Below are 22,742 nucleotides of genomic sequence, written 5' to 3' on the forward strand. Positions count from 1 at the left end.
GTTTATCTTTTAACAGCAGTGATCTAAACAAGCAAACAAAAAGCCAATAGAACAAATGGAAGCTGTGCAGGGAGAAGGAAACTTGAAGAAAAAGAAAAAAAAGAGATGGGGGCGGGGGGTAGAAAAAATATTAAGCTCACCAAAGAGATAAGAAAATATATTGCAACTATGGAATAAAAACAGGATGCTCTAAAAAAGAAACATTCAAAGAGCATAAAAAGAGATCTCAGAAATTAAAAATATGATAGCAGAGAAAATATTCTATCAGAGGGTTGGAAAATTAAGTTAAAGTCTCTTAGAAAGTAGAATAAAAGGACAGAGATGGAAAATAAGAGAGACAGATAAAATCAGAGACCAGGTTCTGGAGGTCCAACATCCAAGTAACAGGAGTGGATAGTAAAGGAGAGAAAATTATCAACAAAATAATTCAAGTTAAGTTAACTTCTTAGAACATCAGCTGCCAGAAGGAAAGGGCCTACCAAATGCCCAGCATCACAGGTGAAAATCAAGCCAAGGCACATTGCTGTGAAGCTTCAGAAACCTGAGGTCGAAAAGAAGATTCTACAAGCTGCCCAGGGGGTGAGGGGGATAGGAGTCGGTGGGTCAAAAAATGAAAACAAAAACAAAACCCAAGCCAGGTCACATACAAATCATCAGGAATCAGATGGCTCTGGGTATCACAAAAGCAACACTAGAAACAAGCCAACAGAACAACATCTGCAAGATTCCGAAGGGAAACGATCAACACAGAACCTCAAACCTACCCCAAACAAATAATCAAGGGTGAGGGTGGAACAAAGTTATTTCAAACATGTAAGCCCCAACAACCTATCACGGGTGCTTCTATGGAAAGAAAGTGCTTCATATCAAAATAAGACTAATCCCATATATAAAGGTAAGCATGGAATGCAGAAAATGGGAACTCCCAAAGCTGCAGAGACATCAAAGAAATCCCTGGAGGGATGGGGAAGGGAGATCCTAGGATAACTGTGCTATCCATCCAAGAAACCAGGCCTTATTCAAGCATAGTGGCTCAAGGAACACATCTTCTTCAAGAAGGCATCACTAAGATCCCTTGAGAATACCTGGGTAAGGATTCTTATGCTAAGATTTCACCTTAATCCACATTGAAGTGGAAAAGCCCTCCACTGACAAAGTAACAACTCTCTATTAAACTTAGGAAAGTTTTTCTATACAGCTATGTAATCATTTTAAACTAACATTCTAAGAACAAACGCAGTTGTGCAACATTAAAGGATGGCTTTGAAATTAATACTGCATTGTATGGTTACTCACAGCATTTAAAAAATCTGTAATAGGCTTTAGGCATAAACATTTTGCACCCTATGATTTATAAATGGAGTTACGATAAGAAAAAAAAAAGGAACAATATACTTGGTTTTTGCCACCTTCAATTTCTTTATACATAAAGTTGTTTGTCTCTCAAATGCCTTTTATGGAACTTGATTCTGTCATGCTGACAGTATTGAAAGACCAAAACAATGTACTTTGCTATGAAAATGGCTAAGAGAGTAGACTATGTAGGCCAAGCAGATCACCTTACGAAGGGAAGCCAACACCCCAGCCATGTGGGATCCCAAATCTGCAGTATAAAACAACATACCTTTGAATTAGCTTTTTTGCTATATTACCATCTCCCTAAAACCTCTCTCTCTTTTTTTTTTTTCCCAGTGGGCTCTATGCCCAATGTGGTGCCTGAACACACAACCCCCTAGATCAAGAGTTGCCAACCAGGCACCTCTCAAACCTCATTAAAAAAAAAAAAAAATCTTTTTTTAAAGTTTATTTATTTTGAGAGAGAGAGAGCGAGCCAGGGGAGGGGCAGAGAGGGAGTGAGGGAGAGAAAACCCCAAGCAGGCTCCATACTGACCGCGCAGAGCCTGATGCAGGGCTCAAACCCCCATATCGTGAGATCATGACCTGAGCTGAAATCAAGAGTCAGATGCTTAACTGATTGAACCACCCAAACACCCCTAAATTTTTTTTTTTTTTTTAATTTTAGAGAGAGCGAGCCTGAGTGGGGGAGAGTTAGAGGGAGGGATAGAGAATCCCAAGCAGGCTCCACACTCAGTATGGAGACTGACATGGGCCTTGATCCCATGACCCTGGGATCATGACCTGAGCCAACATCAAGAGTCAGATGCTCAACCGACCGAACCACCTAGGCGCCCCTAAAACCTCATTTTTAAGAGCACATCTACACAGGGAGAACAATCCTATAATAGTTCAGTACTCTTGTTCAGAGTGTTAAACCACGTCTCTAACAATTTAAGTTGGAATAATAATGTCTCCTGATATCATCAGATTTTTTCCTTATAAATTTAATAATGATTTTTACCATATAGCAAGCATGGTCAAACAAGATAGCCTGTTGGTTAAAGGAGCGAAACTATGAAAGTTGTACAGAATTTCACTTTAGTCCTGGTTTCCAAGAGTGATTTGTTTTTGAGTTCTTTATTAAGTTATACCATAGAAGCATGCCGTTTGGCCAGTGTACATTTATTATTTTAGTTTTGTGTTCTTTTTAAAAATGTTTTATTTATTTTTTGAGAGAAAGAGAGAGCACGAGAGGATAGGGGAGGGGCAGAAAGAGAGGAACAGAGGATCTGAAGTGGACTTTGCGCTGATAAGCTGACAGCAGTGAGCCTGACCTGGGGCTCTAACCCATGAACTGCAAGATCATGACCTGAACTGACGTCAGATCTCAGCCAACTGAGCCACCCAGGTGCCTCTAGTTTTGTGTTCTTAATATCAATCTGGTATAAGATTCAAACTTTAGAGTACTGGGAATATATTGTACAGAATCATTTAAAAATATTAAAAGTGGGGTGCCTGGCTGGCTTTGTAGGTAGAATATATGACTCTTGATCTTGGGGTTGTGAGTTCAAGACCCATGTTGGATACAGCCTACTAAAAAAATAAGTAAAAAACAAAACATAAAAATAAAAAAAAATATTAAAAGTGCCATTTAAACACTGATGGTAGGGGCACCTGCTGGCTCAGTCAGTTAAGTGTCTCTTGATCGCAACTCAGGTCACGATCTCACAGTTTGTGCATTTGAGCCCTGAGTCAGGCTCCGTGCTGACAGTGTGGAGCCTGCTTGGAATTCACTCTCTCTGTCCCTCCCCCTGCTCTCTCTAAATAAATAAACTTACAAAAACTTGTAATTCTCTCTCTCTGCTGCTCCTTCCCCGGCTCTCTAAATAATCTTATAAAAACTTGGAATTCTCTCTGCTCCTCTGCCCGCTCTCTCTCTAAATAAATAAACTTATTTAAAAAAAAAAAAAAACACGCTGAATTGTATATAATAAAGCAAAGAAAGGGATCAAACACAGAATCACCAATTATCTTAGGCCACCAGGTCACTAAACTTTATTTGTTTACTGTAAAACATTACAATGACTAAATAAAAAGTGATTTTAGATTAAAGCATTTACATTTAGTTTTCTTAACAGGCTATCCAAATAAATGTGACTGGCCTGGTATTCAGGGAACTTCAGGAGTCTTAGGGCTTTCCCCCTTCTTTTTATGTTGCTAGTTTTTAGAATTTCCATGGCTAAGAGGAACTGCATTTACAGACAGAATCTATTTTGCTTAAAAGAATGAAACAGACTGGGAAGTTATCTTTGCAAAACATATATCTGAGAAGACTGGTATCCAAAATATACAAAGAATTCTTAAAACTTGACAATAACAGCCCAATTAAAAATTTGGCAAAAGACCTGAACAGACACCTCACCAAGAAGATATACAGATGGCAAATAAGCATATGAAACGATGCTCCACATTATATGTTATCAGGGAAATGCAAATTAAAACAACAATGACAAACTGCTACATATCTATTAGAATGGCTAAAATCCAAACCACTGAAAACCCCAAAGGCTGGCAAGGATGTAGAGCAATGGGAACTCGCGTTCATGTAGAGCAATGGGAACTCGCGTTCATTGCTGGTGGGAATGCAAAATGGTACAGCCTCTTTGGAAGGAAGTTTGGCAGTTTCCTATAATACTAAACATACTCTTACCATACAATCCAGAAATTGCACTCCTTGGTATTTACCCAAAGGAGTTGAAAACTTATGTCTACACAAAAACCTGTACGTGAGAAGTGCCAACACTTGGAAGCAACTGAGATGTCCTTCAATAGGTGAAAGGATAAATAAACTGTGGTACATCTAGACAGTAGAACATTATTCAGGGATAAAAAGAAATGAGCTTTCATGCTACAAAAAGACATGGAAGAACCTAAATGCATATTACTATGTGAAAGAAGCCAATCTGAAAGGGCTACATCTGTACCATACCAAGTAGATGACATTCAGAAAAAGGCAAAACTATAGAAACAGTAAAAAGAGCAGTTGCAGCCAAGAGTTTGGGGGGTAGAGAGGGACGAAGAATACGGGGAGCCCAGGGAATATTAGAGTGCAAAACTACCCTGTATGATACAGTAATGATGGATGCATGTCACTGTATGTTTGTGAAAACCTATAGAATGTACAACACAGTGGACTTTAATCATTATGTATCAGTACTGACTCATCAATTGTAATGCAAGGTGTTAATAAGATAAACCGTGTAGGAAAGGATAAGAAGGTATGTGGGAACCACTTTCCCCTCAATTGTTCTGTAAACCTAAAAATACTCTACAAAGTATGTTAAAATATACAGTCTATTAAAAATAAATCTAATTTGACAGTTTAAAAAGTGCTACTTTCCCTCCTCAAATTTTATTTTATTTTATTTTTTTTTAATTTTTTTTTTTTTTAAAAATTTTTTTTTCCAACGTTTATTTATTTTTGGGACAGAGAGAGACAGAGCATGAACGGGGGAGGGGCAGAGAGAGAGGGAGACACAGAATCGGAAACAGGCTCCAGGCTCTGAGCCATCAGCCCAGAGCCTGACGCGGGGCTCGAACTCACGGACCGCGAGATCGTGACCTGGCTGAAGTCGGACGCTTAACCGACTGCGCCACCCAGGCGCCCCTCAAATTTTATTTTAATATTGTCTGGTTTACTAACCAATGTTCTGTAATAAAACATGACATTTTATATCCTAGCTTTCACCCTCTTCATCTGACAGAGCAATAAAATGGTTAAAATTCTCTAGTTTAATACACAGACATTACAACACCACTATTCATGTTCAACGACAATGTAGTTGACAGCTCTAAATTAATTTATTAATTAAAAAAAATTTTTAATTTTTTATTATTTTTTTTAGGGAGAGAGCTGGGGAGAAGGGCAGAGGGAGAGGGAGAGAGAGAGAGAGAGAGAGAGAGGGAGAGAATCTTAAGCAGGCTCTAAACTCAGTGTAGAGCCTGATGTGGGGCTCAATTCCATGACATTGGGATCATGAGCTGAGTTGAAATCAAGAGTTGGATGCTCAACATACTAAGCCAACCAGGCGCCCCTAAAAATATTTTTTTTAGGTAAGCTCTATATTCAACATGGGGCTCAGACTCATGACCCCTATATCAAGAGTCACATGCTCTACCAACTGTGCCAGTCAGGCACCCCTCTACAGATCTAAATTAGAATCCATACTGTACCTATCTGTAAAAAAATATTCTCTGCTAGAGGATCTATGTAGGAAAACTCTTTAAAAGTTAGATTTATAAGATCATTTCAAAGGAATGTTCACTTAAAATCACTTACTGTGGGGCGCCTAGGGTGGCTCAGTCAGTTAAGTGGCTGACTTCGGCTAAGGTCATGAACTCATGGTTTGTGAGTTTGAGCCCTGCATCGGGGCACTGCACAATCAGTGCCTGCTTGGGATTCTCCCTCTCTGCCCCTACCCCACTTGTGTGCACACTTACTTTCCTTTATTACCCCCTACCACCCAAATATTATATACATATAGAAAAGATCAGCAAAATATATCTTGGTTTGTCTTATGGGTCTTCTATTTTCTATAGCATTTTCTGTCCTCCTTTCAAAATTCTGAATACAATTCTGGTACATTTCAACAACTGAAAATATTTTCTCTGTAAATTTCTGCAGCTTAATCACCCATTTGTCTCAGTTTTTAAAAAACCAAAACAATACTCGCTTCACCTGAACAACCAAGGTTATTGTAAATTTTCACGGATTTGTCACATGCAAACAACAAAATGTGCAACTAAAAAAAAAAAGTAATGTGTGCAACATACCAATAAACTTATTTTTGGACAGCCCTGATGTCTTCATCACAAACTTGTTGCAGGAAACAACTAGTGGTATTTTACCACCTCTGACATCCTAAATTGGTATGTGTTTTCTGAGCTAAATTCTCAAAAGAAATAGGCGGGCGAAAGGCATTTGATATCCTAGAAAAGAAGACAAGTGACATTTGCTAAACAGGTTACTAATACCAAGGAGGAACTCTAACACTGGGGGGATGATACTGAACAATTTCTATTTAAATTTGTTAAGACTGGGTTGGGTTATTGCCAGTCACTCCTATCTTGATTGTTGTGTCTGTCACCTTTAAGGATTCTCACTGTTCAAACAGCATCAGGATCTTCTCTTTCACAGTCAACACAGGACTCACAGTTAACTGTACACTTTATATACTCATAATTAACATAAGATCTTAATGTAAGTTCCAGTACCATAAATACCATAAATACTCTTCAAAAGTAATTTTCCAAAAATACTGGGATGAGAACACGAGGCTCTGAAAAACCATTAGGAGTAGCTGGAGACAGAAACAAAACAGTTGATAACACATCTACATGGCTACTGGCTTTTCCAAATGTGATCAAATGCTGGAGGACTGCACCAATATTTTACCTACATGAGCAGAATGGCAGACTAAAAAAAAGAACACTGAATTTGAAAGTCAGGAAAGGAGGGTTTTTTTTTTTTTTTAATTTTTTTTTTTTTCAACGTTTATTTATTTTTGGGACAGAGAGAGACAGAGCATGAACGGGGGAGGGGCAGAGAGAGAGGGAGACACAGAATCGGAAACAGGCTCCAGGCTCTGAGCCATCAGCCCAGAGCCCGACGCGGGGCTCGAACTCACGGACCGCGAGATCGTGACCTGGCTGAAGTCGGACGCTCAACCGACTGCGCCACCCAGGCGCCCCAGGAAAGGAGGGTTTTAACTGGAGGTTTCATGGGCAGCTCTGCTTTAGGACTATTTATGTGATGGGGGAAGTTCCCCAACTTGATACCTCTATTTGATCACAGAGAAAACAGGCTCCATTCATTCAGTGACAAGTATGTGAGTGCCTGCTATGGGCCAAGCACTATTCTAAATGCCTGAGATACATCAGTGAACAAAGACCTCTGCACTCTTGGAGGTGACACTACAGTGAGGAAAGACAAATCATAATAAACGTAATACATTAACTACAGGGTATGTTAGAAGGTGATAAATACTATGGAAAAAAATGAAGCAAGGAAAGGAGGATGAAGAGAGTATACATGGGATGGAGGTATAAGAGGTGCAAGGTTACAGAGTTCAGTAGGGTAGTTAAGGTAGGCTTCATAGAGACGTGAAAAAATGATCCAAATGTTTAGAAAGTGAGTTAACCAACGAGGTAAGCACATCTACTCACAACGCCTAATAAGGATTCCCTATGGATAAGACAACACACATGAGGACCTCAAAAGGGAAACACTATCCCTTGGCTGGGTACCTATCAAATGTGTGTTAATCCTTGTGCTATGTACTTATACATGTCTCATTTTCTATACAAAGTTAGGATATTAAAATCCTGTTGGTAGTTATTCTCATTTTTTTAAAAGTAAAAGGCAAATATAAACTTTACATGAGTTAATTTAAAGGTTACCAAAAAAGAAATAGGAATATGTATGTATATACTGTAAGCATGCATAATTCATCCAACAAATGCTGTGTTTTTTTGTTTTTGGAAATTAACAAGGGCCTATTGCAAGATACTTCCAAGGAAAGTCCATGTAACATTTGTAGGCTGGTAAAGATAACCTGAAACCAAGCTGACAATCTAGCAGCTGAAATTAAAAACAGTAGTAATCCCAGAAACAGACATGATGTAACCTAAGCCTCTCAACATAACCTCACCAACATTTCTTACTTATTTGATGGGAAGAACAGTTTACTTTTCCTTTTAGAAGAACAAAAATCAACTCCTGTAGTTTAGGAACATGAAATATTTCTTCACAGAATGGTACTAATGCTAATTAAATCTCAAGGTAAGTGTTTCTTTGAAAATGTCCATAAGAGCCTGTGAAACAAATGAGATTAAAGAAACTACTTCTAAGGATGTGAAATGACTTTGAATCCATTCAGCCCAACAGGAAACAGAAATATTTTAGGAGTTAATAAGCAAAAGGCAAAAAGCAAACCCATCTAATATGTATGCTTTTTGTTTGTTTGTTTAAATTCTAAACCAAGCCAAGCCAAATACCAGTAAGAATGACCTTAAAATTACCTTCTGGAACTTAAATCTGTTCCTACTTTGGTAATTAGGTTTAAAGCAAAGTGTTCCTTAACTGTACATTTTCAGAAAGTTAAAAGACTTTCCAAACTGTAATAAATGAAAGTTCTGTCTGCATTTCCCTACCAAAAATAATCAACAGTGCTCAGTAAAGTTTAGGACTAAACAATAAATGACAGTGAGACTCAAAGACTGAGGTGGAAAGCATTTAAAGAACCCTGCCCTTGGCATGAATAAGCTTTATGGGACTCCTGGCAGAGTTAAGAGCAGCAGCTGAGACACCTTAGCTGTCACAGGGGGAAAGGAAGTCCTGAAGCCTTTAAAGCCACAGTTAACACTACTTTTTATACCACACTGCTTCCCCCATCCCCGTTCCCGTCCCCATCACATTGCTTTTAACCAATTAAATCGCAAACGCCAAACCTGTCTGTAACTACTTTGGCATAATGAATGCGCAAATATAACTTTCATAAGTACAGCATACAGCAAGAATGTCATAGTTGCTTGTCAGTTTCATGTTATTCAATATGTAGGCTTTGGAGAAAGGCAATGACAGGCAATGACCTAAGGATAATGTCCGGGTCAGCCTTTTATAGTTACTGGAGCAACAACTAAATCCCCAAGAACAAAAGTTGGTTAAGCCAGGAAAGTCTGTGTTACATAAGGAAGAAAAGTCTTCCACTTAATTATAAATGTGGAAATTAAACTTCACAGAGTGAGAATAACATACTCATTTTGCCTAGAATGTTAATTTCTGGAACTAGTGTGTCAATGTATGAGATTTTCTGAAAAGTGTAATTCAACAGTTAAATAGAAATCAGAAGCAGGGGGCACCTTGAGTTTGGAACACAGAGATTAGCAAAATTTTGGAGAATTATTTTGAATTGTGGGAACTTTTGGAACCCTGTTCCTATCTCAGGACCCTTCATTTGCTATTGTTGCCAGAAGTCCCCAGGCCCAGGTTATTTCCTCGTGATGACTCAAACAATTACATATGAGATCACACATTCAGTACCTATACTCTCTAGGGTACTGGCTTTTTAAAGGATCCCTGGAGGAGTCAGATGTTTTCTTTTAAATAATCCCACCATATCCTTCCAGTCTGAGAAAATGTCATTACCAGAGCCTGAGACATCTTCTGAAATATAAAATATTAAAATTCAGGAAGATTTTGGCACAGATGCTTTTGATAGGATGTTGAATTCTGGCTTACAAATACTCATTTTTTCTGGAAGAGATGAATAAAAAAAACCCAAAACAAACCAGAAAAGCTCATTTCCTCACCTTGTATTAGCCTGAGCCATGTGAAAATGCCAAATATCCAATCATTCCTGGAAAAATGGCAGTTTTATGTGGTTCAACCCAGTATATAAAAATAATACTTTAAAATGCCTTCAAAAAACAAAACAAAACAAAACCTTCAAAGAGCACTTTGAAATTTGTGTTCTGTTTCTAATTAAGGGCTGGGTTTCAATTTTATTTTTTTAAATTTTTATTTATTTTGAAGTAATCTCTACACCCAATGTGGGGCTTGAACTCACAACCCTAAAATCAAGAGTTGTATACTCTTCCAACTGAGCCAGTCAGGGGCCTCTTGATTTCAATTTTAGATCAATATACTAGGGTGAGTGCGATTACAAAGTTGGTAAACAAATCTGACTTGCAATCTACTTATTCTAAACTACTTTCACTACTCGAAACAAACCCCTGGTCTCTGGTTTTCACATCCATCATGCTCATTCTTCTGGGCTTACAGGGCCTGCTTACCACTCCAGTTTTATGCTCGTTCATTTCTTTTTCTTTTTCTTATTTTTTAAAGATTTTATTTTAAAGTAATCTCTACACCCAGTGTGAGGCTCAAACTCACAATCCTGAGATCAAGAGGCCCATGCTCTATGGACTGAGCCAGCCAGGTGCCCCGATTCTTGTTCATTTCTGCAGATATTCCATGTGTGCTTGAGAAAAATGTGTTTGTGTATGTCCATCAAATCCAACCTGTTAACTCGTGCTCATATCTTCTGTAGCTTTATTCTTTTTGGCTTCTTGCCCTATCAATGACTGAGTGACTTTTTACTATGATAATAGATTTAGAATTTTGCCCTATACTTTTATTAGTTTTTACTTTATATGTTCTGAAGCTATTTCATTAGGTGCATACAAGTACAGGAGCTGAATCTTGTTATTTAGTGACTTTTTGATTTCCAATGGCTTTTTTTTTTAACCAGTTATTGTTACAAGTTTCTCCTGCTACTTTGTAGATTTACTGTTGATGGTGTCTTTGATCAAGAGAAGTTCTTAATACAGCCCATTTTATCATTATTTTCCTTTATGGTTAATATTTTGCTTGCCCTGTTTAACAAATCTTTTCCTATCCTAAGATCACAAACCTATTCTTTTATACTATTTTTTTAAAAGTTTTGTTTCTTTTACTTTCACTTTTAGATCTAAAAGCCATTGGAAGTGAATATGTTGTGGGAGTGGTGGTCAAGCTTTACTTCTTTTATATTACTATTATTTTAAAAATGTTTATCTTGAGAGAGACTGAGTCAGCAGGGAAGGGGCAGAGAGAGGGAGAGAGAGAATCCTAAGCAGGCTCCACACTGTCAGCACAGAGCCCAGTGCAGGGCTCCAACCCACAAACCATGAGACCACGACCTGAGCCAAAACCAAGAGTTACACACTTAACTGACTGAGCCACCCAAGGGCCCCTTATAACTTTTAATCCACTCGAACAATCAGATTTTAACTGAGATTACTTAGTACTTGTGACTACTAATGTACCCTGGATTCATTCTTCCTTCTTCCTTTCGACTTTATTTGTCCTAATTTTCTGCTTTTTCTTTCCTTTTTTTTGGATTAAAATTTTTTTTTGTTTTGCTAGTTTCTGAAATCTATTTTTCTCAATACCAGTTATCTCACTCTTAAAAAGTCCAAAGTTGGGGCGCCTGGGTGGCGCAGTCGGTTAAGCGTCCGACTTCAGCCAGGTCACGATCTCGCGGTCCGTGAGTTCGAGCCCCGTGTCGGGCTCTGGGCTGATGGCTCAGAGCCTGGAGCCTGTTTCCGATTCTGTGTCTCCCTCTCTCTCTGCCCCTCCCCCGTTCATGCTCTGTCTCTCTCTGTCCCAAAAATAAATAAACGCTGAAAAAAAAAAATTTAAATAAAAAAAAAAAGTCGAAAGTTAGGCAATAATTCATCCCCCCTCCTGAATAACACAATGGCCTTAGAACACGAACTATGATCAGTTCTCTCCTATATTTATTATTGTTCATTATTTTGGTTTTGTCTTTTTAGTCCTAAAAATTAGATTACTATCATTTCATATGCTTGTACAGATTTACTTATATTTACCAATTTCTTTGCTGACCTTTACTTCTCACATAAACAAATTCTTCTTATTGTATATTTTCTTTCTTAATGGTCCTTTGTAAAAGTTTTTAAAGTAAAGACTTACTGATGGTAAACTCAGTTTCTGTTTATCTAAAAATGACTGACCACACCTTCATTCTTGAAAGATTCTTTTCTTGGGGATACAATTCTAAGGTGACACTTATTTCTCTCTGTACTATCTTTTGGCTTCCTGGTTGCAGTTGAGATGTCTCTCTTCCATTCTCTCCTTGTAGATATTAGATATTCTGTCCTCCATGTCCCTTAACCGTTCATATTTTTCCGGTACTTGTCTCCCTGTGCTGTTTTCTGAATAATACCTTCAGATCTTCCAGTTCTCTCTCTTCCTCACTGTGTCTAATATACTAATCTATTCACTGGGTTTAAAATGTCAATGGTTACATGTTTAAACTTATACTCTACTTGATTTTTTTGTCAAATATATCTTGTCATTTTTGATGATCACTCTTTGCTTCATTAAAAAAAAATTCATTACTTTGTTGAGGCACCTGAGTGGCTGAGTCGGTTAAGGATCTGACTCTTGATTTTGGCTCAGGTCATTATCGCATGGTTTGTGGGATCAAGCCCCATGTTGGACTCTGTGCTGACAGTGTGGAGCCTGCTTGGAATTCTCTCTCTCCCCCTGTGCCCCTCCCCTGCTGGAGCCTGCACGCACCCTTTCCTCTCAAAATAAATAAACATTAAAAAAAAAATTTCATTACTTCAGGGGTGCCTGGGTGGCTCACCTGGTTAAGAGTCTGACTCTTGGGTTTTGGCTCAGGTCATAATCTCATAGTTCAAGGGATCAAGCCCCATGTTGCTGTGCATTGACAGCACGGAGCTTTCCCTCAATCTCTGCTCCTCCCCAACTCATGTGCGCACACTCTCTCCCTTTCCCAAAATAGATAAACTCAAAAAAATTTATTGCTTTGTTAAGTATTTCATATGTAGTTTATGTTTTAATTTTCTGTCTGATGATCTGCAGTATCTGTGAAGTATTTAGGGGTAGGGGAGGACAGAGTAATCGAAAACTGCTGCTTCTAGTTTCTGCTCAAGCTTACTTACAGGGGACTTTTCTGTGTGTGGGATAATATAAATTCATAATTGGTCAATGTAAATCTATGGAAATTTTGAGTACCTATGTTTCCTTGTTTCTGCTAGTAGTGGCCAGGGACTGCTAACAACTCTAGCTGTTTCCTAGGGTCCTGGATTTAACGCAGAAATTTCAGTGTTAGTTTCTTCATTTTGCAGTAGGAACAGTTGTTTGGTTTTGGCATTTGACTCCAGAGTGACTTTCACATCAACACTCACTCCCAACACTCCAGTTTGAGTGGGTTCATCAAAATTAATTAATAGGGTTGGGGGGACTTGGGAGATTCCCCTTACTCCTTGGAAGCCCGTTAATGCTTATTCAAATTCTAACAGATCTACTTATGTGATAGTGACAGGGTACTTCAGAAAAATTAGTTTGCCATACAACAGGAAAGGGCACACTATCTTCCTACTCATTTTTGCTCCCAAGGGATTTTCCTTACTTTTTTGGTGTAAGTATGTAAAGTAAGTAAATACTATGTATTTAAAAAGAATTATTTTAATTTTAACATTTTACTAAGCATTTTTGAGTGTTGTGTAGAAGAATGTTAAGTAATGTACCCTGCCATTCTGCTAGAAATTTCAGAAGTCCTGTTTTTTCCCCCCAAACATGTTATGCTAGATCGCTCCCATTTTATACCCATGTAGTTTTTCTATATCTACATGTAGATATAGAAACATTTATTTGTATAAATGTTTGTATAAATTTGTATAAATAAATTACATTTACTTGTATAAAATTTTATCTTGTTAGATTTGGAGAATTTTTCTAGTCAATATACTGAGATCTTTCTAGTTCTTATTATCAAACAATACATCCCTTCACCCTGTATATAAACAGCCTATTAAATTTATATTCCAGCAGTTATTTGTTTACATGATCATTTTATTACCCTTTCACATTAAAAAATAGGAACTATCTTAATTACTTTTTTTTGTTTTTGTTTTTTTTTAAAGTAGGCTTCATGCCCAGAGTGGACCCCAATGTGGGGCTTGAACTCAGGACCCCGAGATCAAGACCTGAGCTGAGATTAAGAGTACGACGCTTAACCAACTGAGCCACCCAGCAGCCCCTTAATTACTTTTGATTTTTGAACCTAGGAGGTATTCAATAAATGCACACTGAATGTCCTTAACTAAGTTACTGGTAAAAATATTAAACACGATAAGCCCATGGTCAGAGCCCTGAACCTTTTTTTTTTTTTTTTTTTTTTTTTTTTTAAATTTTTTTTTTTCAACGTTTATTTATTTTTGGGACAGAGAGACAGAGCATGAACGGGGGAGGGGCAGAGAGAGAGGGAGACACAGAATCGGAAACAGGCTCCAGGCTCTGAGCCATCAGCCCAGAGCCCGACGCGGGGCTCGAACTCACGGACCGCGAGATCGTGACCTGGCTGAAGTCGGACGCTTAACCGACTGCGCCACCCAGGCGCCCCTAGAGCCCTGAACCTTAAGACAGGCCTGGTACCTAGCTATCAATGGTCCATTAATTAACACTTTTTGTTATGGTCATGCAACTAGTTATTCAACTCAAAGATTCAACAAATATCTGAAACTGTATTAAATTTCACATTTCAGCCAATTATCTAAGGTCTATGACAATGTTCTGAGAGATTTTATCAAATGCTCTGCTGATATCCAGACACATTCTGTCTACAGCATTTCCCTTTTCTACTAGCCTTATCAACTCATCTTAAATCTTTCATGAAGCCTTTTTGAATATTCAGATCAAACTGAGCTCTTTAGTACAACTTTGAACTCAGCAACACACATTTTTACACTTTATATGCTGCCTTACTATTTTTTTGCCTTACTATTTAATGAGTTTATAAATTATCTTCCCATGACATTTTTTTTTGCTATTTTAAAACTATTTTAAAAGAATTCTATGCATGTGATTTAAAAATTCATACAGTAAAAAAGGATTTTAAAAGAGTATCTTCCCTCTACCCTAATCCTTTGTTTCTTCTTCTAGCATCAACCACTGTAAAAGTTGTTTTTATCTTCACTGAACTTTTCTTTATACCTGCATAGTTATGTGTGTGTGCCCACAGACACAAACACCTGTTTCTACACACAGAAAATATGTTCTTACACTAACAGGAACTTACTGTATTTAGTTTTAGACTTTGCCTTCCTAAATTAATAACACAAATGGGTGATTTGTTCCCATATCCACCCATAAATATACCTTACATTTGAAGGGTGACACAGAATCCCTCTAATCTAGCGTAGTGATAAACTGTACCAATACGACAGAGTGATGCTGAGTGCTCCCTGCATTCCTCAAAAGCTGTTTAGGGTCTGGGACCGTGACATTTAACACAGTATTGAACAAACAGCAATCAATCAATAAATAACTGCTTTCCTACAGCAGAATGTCTTTTAAATGTATGATATTTGGGGAGAAAATGAGAAATTTCATCTCTAGTCCCACCCTCACTAGGGAAAACAGAAGGGAAGAAACAGGAAATAGGAATCTTATTTCTTCAAACAAAGTAGAGCAACAAACACTTGTGAGAGAGATGTATTCAGTTAAAGCAATCCAGAGAAGGAGCCTCAGATGATGTGAAACAGAGTATTTTGAAATACATTGTCAATCACTATAGCATACTAACACTACAGCCTTAAATATTTTATTTGATGACACCCAAAAGGAACTTCCATAAACGATCAAGTTCTTAATTTGTGACAAGCCTGGGAAAGCCACACTGTATGCCAATTCCTTAAAAATACAAGAAGTTATTTCATATCCTTCTCAAAAAATAACCAAGCTGAATAGAACAGCTAGTGAGAAACCATGGAGTTCTCTACTTCAGTGGTTCTCAAAGCATGGTCCATGGACCCCTGGGAGTTACTGAGATTCTTTCAGGTTTAAGATCCAAGCTATTTTCAAAATAATACTAAGATGTTATTCACCCCTTTCACTGTATTGGCATTTGCACCAATAGTGCACCAATGGCACAAAGGCAGTGCTGGGTAAAATCACTGGTGCCTTGGCACAAACCAAGACAGAGGCATCAAAGTGTACTAGCAACCACTGTGGTCTTCATTGCCATATACTTATTTTTTAGAAAGGCCAGTTTTCACTTAAGAATTTCTTGATAAAGGAAGCAGAAAAAATATTTTTATTAAATCTCAACCTTGAGGATGTATCTTTTTAATACTCTGACAAATAGGAAGCATGCACAAAAACTTCTGCATACCAATGAGTTTTCATGTAATAAGTACAGTTCAGATATGGTTTCAGAGTCCATATTGCAGCTAACCTTCACAAAACCATTCCCTGTCAAAGAGGTATTGAAGAATATCCATAATTATCTGGATTCTATATATTCCTCCTTTTTCCAACTACATATTTGTGTGAGGCTGGATTTTGTCCATACACTTCAACCAAAACAATGGATGGTAATGGACTGAATGCAGAAGTATCAGAATCCAGTTCTACTCTATTAAACCAGATATTAAAGAGAGTTAAAAAAAAAATACAAAATGATGCTATTACTAAATTTTTGTTTTGTCTTAGAACATTTTTTCGTAAAAATGTTTATAATGGGTTATGATTGTTATTTTAAATGAATTAATGAACATATTCTAAAAATTTTGTTTTAATTTCTGATAAAGCAAATACTGTAACTAGATTGAATCACATTAACAAAAGCTCTTTGGGGGGCACCTGGGTGGCGCAGTCGGTTGAGCGTCCGACTTCAGCCAGGTCACGATCTCGCGGTCTGTGAGTTCGAGCCCCGCGTCGGGCTCTGGACTGATGGCTCAGAGCCTGGAGCCTGTTTCCGATTCTGTGTCTCCCTCTCTCTCTGCCCCTCCCCCGTTCATGCTCTGTCTCTCTCTGTCCCAAAAATAAATAAACGTTGAAAAAAAAGCTCTTTGGGATCCTCAATAACATTAAAGAGTATAAAGGGGTCCTGAGACCAAAAAGTTTGACAACTGCTGTAGTTAATGAAAAACGTCACTCTGGTGAACCCTGTTCCACTTTACACACAGCAGGACTTACAAACTGATTTTTCTTACTTAGCAAGAAATACTTCAGAATACTATTTGCTACCTGCATATCTTCTCCAATATTGTGATGTAGGACCTAATAATTATAAGGTGACCACCAGTCAAGTCCAGAAATAGAATTTTGCCAAACACCCCAGAAGCCCTTTCTATGTTGCTCCATCCCAATCATAACACCTTCCCACTCTTGCTGTAAGTAACCTGACTTTTATATTAATCACCTCCTTGACATTTTTTTATTGTATGCTTCCCTTGACACTGCAGTTTTGTTTTGCCCAGGTGAAAAAATTTTGGTGTCTTATAAGGTCTCTTTTAACCCATAGGAGAGCCAGTATGCCCTTCACTTCCCTATAATTTATCTAGTGAAGGACCCAGGCTATTTCACCTATAGAGTTCCCCAGGTTTGGATTTTGTTGACTGCCTCATCTTGGTGCAGTTCAGCATGTTTCTTGTTTTAGTATAACCTAAAAATTGACAGATGAATCCAGAAAGTGGATTACACTCAGGTCCTGTTGCCTCTTTGACAAGACTATAGGAGACACTTAATGCCCAATTTGGTCTTTTTACAACCTTGGGAGCCACTGCTGCTCGCTGCCTGTATCTATTCAGTTGGTGGGAGACTGTAAAATGGTGATTCTTTAATTTTATAATTTCTTTTTCATTTATTAACTGGAATAGATTTATAAAATGATTCTCTCCCTCAGCTACTACTTGGTTACATACATGTTCAATTCATATAGAAAAAATGGGAAACACTGGATTCTTTTCCCTTGTAAGATTTCAAGATAATGAATTGGTTTCCTATCATCCTCTGAAGATGACCAATCATTTCCCTTATTACTTTTAAATATCATTAAGAATTAATAGACTTAAACACCTTTGATTAATCTTGTTGCCAAATTTTCAAATAGCACATTTGGGCCACGAAGAGCTAGATTTATACATTAGATTTTAGCTGTGCAAAGATCAGCTTCACACCTCAAAACATACCTTTCCATAAGCAAAGGCATTTTAGTTATGGAAAGGGCTGACAACTAATTACTTCTTAAACGAAAAAATTCAGGGTAGATTAAAAAATATGATTTTCTTAACACTTTCATGAAGATAAGTTCAGATAAAATTAAAAAGTCTGAGAAGTGTTTCCTAATTATATTTTTAAAAATTCTTCAGTGACTTCCCCTTGATTTTCAGAATACAATGAAATCTCTTTAGCTCAGCTGATAAAGTACATCACCATTTGGTCTCTGGGCTCATCTCCTGCCACTCTGTTCCACTAACCCTTTCATCTTTTTTGGTAATATAAATAAAAAAAATTGCTTTGGTGATGTTTTCCTGATATGTTTTAAAAATTATCCATATATATCTAAACATAGTTCATATTACAATTACTTTTATAAGAATCTGACTCAATTAGGGGCGCCTGGGTGGCGCAGTCGGTTGAGCGTCCGACTTCGGCCAGGTCACGATCTCGCGGTCCGTGAGTTCGAGCCCCGCGTCGGGCTCTGGGCTGATGGCTCAGAGCCTGGAGCCTGTTTCCGATTCTGTGTCTCCCTCTCTCTCTGCCCCTCCCCCGTTCATGCTCTGTCTCTCTCTGTCCCAAAAATAAATAAACGTTGAAAAAAAAAAAAAAAAAAAAAAAAAAGAATCTGACTCAATTAACTTTGGCATTAAAGGAAAAAAAACACCATGACTCAACTGTTGGAAATAATTACTCTCAAGTAATCTTAAAAATCCAAAAATAAGTTATTGCTTAAAAATCATGGGCACATTCTATAGACAAAGCCTATATCCATCTATTTTTAAGTTACAAAGATATATAAGGAACAAAGTGAGAATAAAAGAGCTAGATATGAAGCTATTCCACTTTATTATCAATATGAAGTTTCCAAAAGGGAGTAGTATCACGTTCCCAGTGGAAAAAAGAATATGTAAACAAAAATCTAAAATGAGATAGGAATGAGATGTTCCCAAAAAGATATCTTCCACGCTCCAGGGCAATTATTGTAAAAATTTTAAAGCAGAAGAGATTCAAAATGCCCATGCTCCTCATTCTCATGAAGTACACACAGACCTCAACAAGATTTCAGAAACAGTCTTAGTGTTCCATGAGTTCTCAACAAGAATTTTATAATGATGTCTTTTTATGACTATTTATTGATTATTTATATTGTAAAAAAATAATATAAGCATATTTTGGATCATTTGGTTGGTCACCTTAATACCAAGTACAGTCTTATGGTTTTGTTGCTCACATACCTGCTTAGGGTTGACTAGTGCCAAGCAGTTATACTTTAATAATTGAGGGCTAATTAAAAAGGTGCAGAGGTAGACTTAATATGTAAACAAGGTGTTCTACAAAGTAAAGGTCAAGTTATGGAATAAATGAAAGTCTCCTACTCCTCGAATACACGAAAATGGTGGGAGAATTGGGTTACATGGCACACAGCTGTACTGGCATGCTGAACTCAAAAGAGGACTTATAGAAACTTCTTAATGGGTATAGGGTTACTTTTTGGGGTGAGGACAATGTTTTGGAATTACACATTACTAATGTTTGTACATTAGTGAATTATATATTTTTAAATAGTGAATTTATGTTATATGAATTTTACATCAATAAAAAAGAAAGAACACAGAACACAGCAATCAGTATTACAGACATCATCACTTAGCATATTAAATGTTATGTTGCCAACTGGAATATAATTGATCTTGTGGTTTGTTTTAAATTTTTGACTCATTTATTGTTGCATAAGAGTGATAGCCCTGAGGAATTTATGCCTAGTTTTATGTTTGTTAACATCTCTTACATTAAAACCAAAATAATTTAATTCAATGTTGGGAATTTGTGACATACCATTTGCCCTTTTAAGACAGACTATACAGTAAGAAATTTTGAGAAAATGTTATGAAAGATTCATAAACATGATCCACATCCTTTTTCTCTGAAACCTTAGTAATAAAACAGTTTAACAAAAATGGGAACTTAATACAAATTTTATCTCTTCTTTATAAACTACTCTAAGACCTCTGAAGATTCTTATTTACCCATGTAACATTCCTACTGGCAAAAACTGAATACCAACTTGAACATAGCTATTCGACAAATATACAATGCTTTAAAAAAGAGGAACAAAAATACCAAGAATCAGGCACTGAGTAACAGAAATTCAGGTTTCCATGCTGATCCAGGGTACTTCAGTTTCTGTTGATCCTTTACAATTAAACAAAGTTACTAGTAAACAGGTTCTAGTGATTTTAGCAAGACTCTCAGCAACTAATAAGCTCAAAAAAGGAATACCTTCCCTGCTTTGACCATGGATAGGTTGTCAGGCAGATGGGGACACTGCAGTGACCAGAACAGTGATGGGAACAGAAACGAAACAGCTAAGAGCACTTCAGAATCCTAAGCAACTAGACAAGCACAGTTTGAAAAGTATACTAAGCTCAGCTCCTATGAGGTCAGTCAGCAAAACATCAGATCCAAGTCTTCCCTATTACGCGAATATTAAGATTGAATCTTCTTGGTAGTAGAGAAATCAAAAGTGCTTCTGCCTGAAACATAACAGATCAAGATGTTTTAAAGAGCAAATAAAAAGTTTATGAACTCAGTATATTTTGGAAATACATTTAATAAGCCCAAATAAGACTGATTGATTCATTCATTCAACCAATATGAATTTATGTGTGCTTTATGGTGGTAATTTATAATCCACCAATAATTATGTAAATGACACACATTACTGTGAACATTTTCCAGCCATGTTGAAAATTCCAGAAGATATGCAAGTTTGAAATTTTTTGAGCTCTTATTATGGTAGACATTTAAAATAACAGTTCAACTTCGGAACTCATAGATTTGATTAGTCAAAGCCTGACTCTGTCTAGAGTGACAGGTTCACAGGTTGATGACAAAGTAAGTTTTTATTTTGCTGATCCTGGTATGTAGTAGCAAGATACTTATGAGTAGCAAGTAGCCTAGCTACTCAATATTTACCTCTCAACTCTTGATTCATCCTCAAAAATCACCCCAAATGAAGCAGATATTATTTCCCCTTTCAAATGAAGAATCAGAAAATTCTGCATATAGAGCAGTTCATGTTTGACATTGGCTCCTAATAGAATTGCACAAATAAGAGAGATTCCAGTTTGGGAAATGACAAGTTAAAGCAAAAAACAGTTTTCAACTGAGAATTTCTAAGGGTCCTTCAGTATGCTAATGTACACCATGAATTTTTAAGAGAGAGGTACAATATGTAGTTTCCCAACTTCTAAGACCAAATGCAATATGTAGTTTCCTTTTGTGCATGGAATAGGTGACAGACCAGGGAGCCATGAAATACAGTACTTAGCAAATGCTGCTACTGTGATCTCACAAAATTTGAAGATTTGTGGAAGTATGGAGATTAGTCTTTTGAGACTATCACAGAATATGTATAGTTTAATCATTACAGTATCACTGGTGAAGACAGGCATCACACATAATCATTCTTTATAAGGCAGAAATCTAGTGACCTGGATGTTATGATGGACTGCAGATTCTAAGATTTGAACTGCTTCTGTGAAACAAGAGGACAAAAACTGTTCTGTCAATCGTATCTTCTGGATGTAAAGAGAGGTCATGGTGGAAGAAATAATTACTGGTAACCCCTAAATGACTGCTAACCAGAATCACTTGGGGGTGCTCTTAAAATCAAGATTCTGATTCAGTAGGTTGAGGCAGGGCCCCAGGTGATTCTCCTAGTGGTTGACCTGGAAGACGAAACAGTGGAGAGCCTCGTTTGCAAAAGAATAAAATAGAAGGGCAAGATGCCTCCAGCTCCATCTCAGAAGGGAGTCCGGAAACAGTAAATCATGGACCATGACTACAAGAATTCAATGTTTAGTGTATATTACAGGACTGTACAACTGAAGTAGTTCATTTATGGGTTTGAATTTCTACTCTGTAACTTACTAGCTGTGTGAAATTAGGCAAGTTACATAACCTCTTTGTTATGTATAGATGGATTTCCCCATCTGTAAAATTAAACTAATAACATGGACCCAACTGTGTTGTCATGAGGCTTACATGAGCTACTGTATAAACACACATAGCAAAGTGCTTGCTGTGTGAAGAGGGCTCAGTATATACTGCTGTTCCTACTCCTGACCAGTACTCTTCTGGTGATCAGAAGGAAAGGAAAGGAAAGGAAAGGAAAGGAAAGGAAAGGAAAGGAAAGGAAAGGAAAGAAGAGCCCTATGATATTGTTTCAGGGAAAAACACTGCATAAAAATGTTTTGCGAAAGAAGGCCCCAAGGGACAGAATAGATAGTAGCAACTAACAAAAATAAGGAAAGCAGATTTAAGACCCTGGGATTTGCAGAAATTGAACAAAGAAAGACCCTGCCCATACACAGTCCTTACAGGGACTCTGAATGGGCATGAGAGCAGCCACAGATTCAGTTAGGAGGCAGTCCCAATACCTCAGGCAACGTTTCACATACAAGAAAACTAGAGCTCTGACAATGCATTTGCCGAAGGTTACAGCACTACTAAATGGATTAAAATTTAGGAGGGGGCAATTTTAGGAGGGGGCAAATCCAATGCCCCGTCCACTAAACTAGACTGTATGAAAAAATAAATTCCTCTTAAAGTCCTATCTATGAGAAAGAAGCAAAAAGTCAAGCTGTTTAGTGAAAATGAATATACATACCAACAAACACATAAGTCTATTTGTATTCAGTGGAAAAGGAGGAGTGTTGGCAAGAGATCCAAACTTGGAGCTTAATACTCAAGTTTTAATTCTAACTCTTGCTGATTGTGACTTTGGGCAACAAGCTTAATT

At 37.4% G+C, this 22,742-nt stretch overlaps 1 long non-coding RNA gene across 1 annotated transcript; it reads right to left on the bottom strand.

The window, feature by feature from the left end:
* Positions 1–12,924: 12,924 nt before the first annotated feature.
* LOC123587884 lies at positions 12,925–16,376 on the bottom strand. Its single transcript, XR_006707582.1, has 2 exons — positions 14,350–16,376; positions 12,925–14,091 (listed from the first exon to the last, which is right to left on the bottom strand). It is a non-coding gene; the product is annotated as an uncharacterized LOC123587884 (long non-coding RNA).
* Positions 16,377–22,742: the final 6,366 nt, after the last annotated feature.

Source organism: Leopardus geoffroyi, chromosome B1 (assembly GCF_018350155.1).
Source record: "Leopardus geoffroyi isolate Oge1 chromosome B1, O.geoffroyi_Oge1_pat1.0, whole genome shotgun sequence".
Lineage (NCBI taxonomy): Eukaryota > Metazoa > Chordata > Mammalia > Carnivora > Felidae > Leopardus > Leopardus geoffroyi.